Genomic DNA, 5626 nt, shown 5'->3' on the forward strand with positions numbered 1-5626 from the left:
TACACTGTTGACAAGGTGCCACCTGCTCATCACATATATACAAACACTTACACACACACACAGACATACACCGACACACACACTCACAGACACACAAAAACACGCATTCACACACAAACAGACTCACACACAGACACACACACACAAATATAGAGATACATGCACAGACACACATACACCGACACACAAAGACACACACTCACAGACACACACACGCGCAGACAGATACACGCACAGAGACACACACATACACAGATATACACACACACACGCAAACAGACAGATACACGCAGACACACACACAAACACACAGGGCGCGCGCGCTTACACACACACACACACACACACACCGACATAAACACCCACAGACACAGACACACATTCAGACAGATACACACACACTCACGCAAACACAGACAGAAACACGCACAGAGACACACACACGTACCGACAGAGCAGAGAGGTGGAGCACGGTTCAGGTTGGTTAACAGTAACTAACAGCTCTAACGGAGACTAACTGTTTAACGGCTCTACTGGTACTAACGGCTATGGGGGGGGGGGGGGGGGGGGGGGGGGGGGGGGGGGGGGGGCATGTCGCCTGCATCATTCGATTAAAAAAAGAAATAACCATAAACCCGGAAACAGCTTGTCAACGTTACATTTCAAAAAAGCAACAGCCACTCACAGTTGGCCGTTCTAAATTTTAAAATAAAGTCTAAATTATTCATAAAAAAATCAAATTCAGAATAAAGTATTTGTAAGTGAAGTTAACATGGGTTAAGGGAGTTATGAGGGTTATGAGTTTTCTCCTCTTTGTAGAGTAACTGTCCGGTAACTTGAACAGTTAATCTGCTAATTGAAATGTCCGCGTTCACTCGGCGGTGAAAACACACTCTCTTTGAAGTTTCTTTGAAGTCGACACTAACACACAAAACTTACCGAAACGTCTCCGTTTCTGTCTCCAGACTTTCACCGAAATATCTCCGTTAGTATCTCCACAGCTCCAGCGGGCGGCGGCTCATTTTGGTCCGAGAACACGGTAATTTAGGGAGGGAGAATCTTCTGCTCTGCCGCACGGCCGTTGCGCCTTCTGATTCAGCGGGTCTGAAGTTACAGGGGGCGGGAGGGGCGGGGCTATAGAAAGGAGATCTACGGAGGCCCAGAGGGGGCGGGGCGATTTACAGAATGTGACTAAGACATCTTTTAAAAAATACTGTTTAGAAATATGTTAAATATAATATGGTATATGTATTATTGTAAGTAATTAATGAGTTCATTTAAACAGAACTTCTAACCTTTACCTGTGTCTTTAATATTAAGTAAAAATAAAAATAAAAGTGTTTCTTTTAACAACAGTCACAACAAGCTTTACACAACACAGGAAACAATCACTAAAACAATCTTTATTCAAATTAATTCATAACAATAATAACCACAAATGTTGTTATTACAGTTACACTTAAGGTTTTTTATTAATAATTTACATAACCTAAGCATTTTAGTGTTTATAGAAATATATTTCATTAAATCCTACACATTATATATATATATATATATTTTTTTAAGGATTATTATTACTCTGCGCCATCGCTGTTATTTTTTAGGGCTTTACCATGTGGGAAAATTCATAAAAAACTTGCACACATGCCAGACCTATAAAAAATGACAAATTTCTCTAGCTCGGTCGATGACAGAGTGCTCCATAGCGCCCCCTAACGTGCACCCTGACAAAGAAAATTCATGATTTATCATACTAACTTTTGAGGGAACATGTGTATCATCTGAAACTGTATTAAGCTATTTTTAGAAAAAATCTACAAAAATTTTAATTTACGATATGGCAAATTTTGTGCAAAATTTCACATTTTATGAAGACGTTTTAGAGGACCTTAGGATCCATGAAAACTCAAAATCTTGCAGCCATGTGCAGAATATTAAAACCATCATCTGAATACACATTTAGGCTTGAGAGTGGTATGGTTGCTCTATAGCGCCCCGTTCATTGGTTTTAGCACTTGGGCATATTTCTGACGGCCTCAGTATATACCAAAACTCACAAAAATTGGTGCCCACATAAACACCGGGGAGCTTTGTGAGTCTGTTCAGCAATTTAGTCCATACCTTTAAGCGGGCTCTATAGCGCCGCCTAATGTGTGGAAAGGCCTTAACTTGGACGTAGTTAGTCCGATCTTCACCAAGTTTGATAAGTATATTGCTCTAACCATTGCAAACATATTTCCCATTTACCTTTATTAGCTCCGCCCAACCAGAAGGCGGCCATTTGGAATTCATGAATTGTCATGTGTTTTACATTCTTTCGAAATCCTCCTAGGCCGTAACTGCAATCTTCTTAAATCTTTGCAGGTAGTATCTACTGACACTTATGATGCAAAGTTATCCAAAGAATTGGGGTTAGGGTTAGGGTTAGGTTAGCAAAAAATGTGCGCGTTGTAGAGTACCAACTTCCTGTCAGGGTTCTTGAAAGAGGAAATTGCATATCTTGCCAAGATTTATACAGATTGCCACCAAACAAGACACAGTTGTTCCGCATAGCGGTGTGAGCATCCACGCCAAATTTTGAGTCAATAAGCAATTAGATGGCGCAGTTAGAATTTGTTTAGAATTATTTATTTATTTTTCAATATTTTTTTCTTCCTGTAGGCGGCTATTGAAACAGGAAGTTGTGTACCTGGCCAAGATTTATTCCTATTGCCAACAAATATAACAAAGTTGTTCCGCGTAGCAACACGAAGATCGATGCCAAATCTTGAGTGAATCGGACATTACGTGGGGCTGTTAGAATTATTTTTATTCATTACCCACATTGCATTATATCTAGTATTAATCCCCTCTGCATGAAATGTTGGATTTCGAATAAAATGCTATAAATTGTAACTGTATTTTTTTCACAACAAATAACTATCTGACTGAATATTTTGTTTCTTAAATGGGGATAAATATGTTGGAGAGCCTTTAATGACATTGGGTGTAACTGCATGACAGTCTGTCACTCTCAGTCATGTGTGACTCAGTTGGCACTGGCAAATGGTTGCTACTTTAAAGAAATTCAATTCAATTCAATTTTATTTATAGTATCAATTCATAACAAGAGTTATCTCAAGACACTTTACAGATAGAGTAGGTCTAGACCACACTCGAGAATTTACAAGGACCCAACAGTTCTATTAGTTTCCTCCAGAGAAAGCAACAGTGCGACAGTGGCGAGGAAAAACTTCCTTTTAGGCAGAATCCTCGGACAGACCCAGGCCCAGACCCAGACCCAGACCCAGGCTCTTGGTAGGCGCTGTCTGACGGGCCGGTTGGGGTTAGTGGAAATAACAAAAATATAGTAGTTTGTAGCAGTTCTTTGTAGTAGTTCATGGAATAGCAGGGCACTTTGCGGCATTACAAGGCACAGCAGGACGTAGCTGGGCACCGCAGAGTGTAGCAGATGAACATGGCATTGCAGAACGTGTAGCGGGACCATGGCGACAGCTGCTACCATGATTTTGGAACCTCCCTGATCCAAGGGAACATGCTGGGGAAAAAGAACATAAGGACTCCGGGAAATGACTCCCCAGAGCTAGGTTAGTACAAGAAACTACAATACAAGACATGTTTTCAGTTATTTCACAATTTTTGATTAAGTACATATTTCCATATTTGTTCATTCATAGTTTTGATGCCTTCAGTGATGATCTTAAACGTGAATAGTCATGAAAATAAAGAAAATGCACTGAAGGAGATGTGTCCAAACACAAAATCTGCACCGCTGGAAAGATCTTTAGACCCACTAGACACTGGATAAATCACCAAAATGTGTACCCTTGCCTTTTTACACTGGCTAAACATAAACTTCTCTAACGGCGTTTTTCCACTGCTGGTAACAGCTTGACTCGACACGCCTTGACTCGCCTCTACTCGACTCGATTCTTTCTACGTTCGTTTTCCATTGCAAAATGAGTAACGTCTCAGCGTGGCTGGTCACCATAGCTACGCGTGACGATGTAATTTTCAACGTGACTCACAACAACACGTCGGCTACTCGCCACAGCCAGAAGAAAAGTTTTGTTTCAAAAGAAGCTGAAGGAAGCAACAAAAATCACCGCTAAAAAAAACAGGAGTTTGGGAAAACTGACGGAGTTCAGACGTTGACATGACTGTTGTTTGCCGACACAAAAGGGTAAGTTAAGTTTCCTGGTAACGTTAGCTAACATTAGCATGTGTTAGGGGCCCCGGTCAGTATTTACTAACGCTATACGCTAGCGTTATATAAAGTACATGAACTTTAGCAACCATGATTACACACCAACATGTGTCCTCTTTGTGTTTCAGAGCATTCACGCTCTGCAAAACCGCCGCTGCAGACCGTCTGGTGGGCGACGTCCGACCGGTGAAATCTCTGGTTCTGACCTGCTGGGCTTCGTATAATCTTTATGAGAGTAATGGAGAGACTTATGACAACGACTGGGCTGCATCTGGGACGGCAGAGCCGGGTGGACACTGTCACAGGGTGTAGAGGAAGAAGACCCGGATGTCCGGGAGGGTTTGATGCGCTACTTGAAAAGCTAAATAAAAAGTGTTCTTTGATAACTTGTCTTGTTTTTTAAAGTAACAGTGTGCAATATTGGAAACGACATAAAGCCCCGAACAGCCCTTAATATTGAACAGTTGATACGTGAGAATAGTGCAGAGAGTAGATAAGCTGTCGGTGTCTGGCTAGATTTATTTTTTAAATGTCCATTTGTTTCAGACACACACTCCACACTCTTGTCTGCTAACAACGCAGTGATCCGACCAACCAGTAGTCTGCAGGTTTTCACGTCACCTTTTGGGCTCGCCTCAGCTCGCTTGGAACCTAAACTGAGGTAGTACTAAAAAAAGTACCTGGTAGCAGGTCCCAGGGACTTGTTTTTGTAATGGAAAACCAAAAAAGGCGAGTAGAGTCGAGGCGTGTCGAGTAGATACCACGCAGTGGAAAACCGCCATAAATGTGGAGATGTTGTGAGCAAAAAAGAAGCAGGCTCAGTCCAAAAAGTGTGGAAAGAATATTGTTCCTTAGGAAAAATTGTTGAGCGTTCCCTATCCCACATACCCCCTGGCCATAGTTACACAAGCACACTCAACTTGAGCCATATTTTCAGGCACATCCTCTGTTTCCCCAATGCACAAATTGTTAAAATATGTTCATTATGTCCTCAGTGTATATTAGGTAATATGATGCTGTACTGTTCCATAATGTGTAAATGTTTATGCCACAAGGGAGCGCTATTGTGCAAGCTATAGAGGGCACGTTTGCGTCATTGTTTGTCCCAGTTGTTTTGACGTTGTTTTAGTGAGAAGCTGTCTGACCGTGAGACTGATGTGTTTGCAGCTGAAAAATAAATATGCCAAGAACGGCTAAAAGATGATTCATCTCCATCGCCAACTTTTTCCTCCGAACACAACGTTTGCTGCAACAACAGTATAACATAACTCAACAGGTTATGGGCCCAGGAGTTGTTTGGAAGATAAGTTTGTCAGTTCCCACCGTTTGGAAAGTCGCAATGGACCGCGTGCTAACGGACTACTAGCTAGCTAAGAAAAGAGCAAGCTAACATGGCGGAGCAACGAAGGACGTGCAGGT

This window comes from Etheostoma cragini, chromosome 9 (genome assembly GCF_013103735.1).
Source record: "Etheostoma cragini isolate CJK2018 chromosome 9, CSU_Ecrag_1.0, whole genome shotgun sequence".
NCBI classification, from domain to species: Eukaryota; Metazoa; Chordata; class Actinopteri; order Perciformes; family Percidae; genus Etheostoma; species Etheostoma cragini.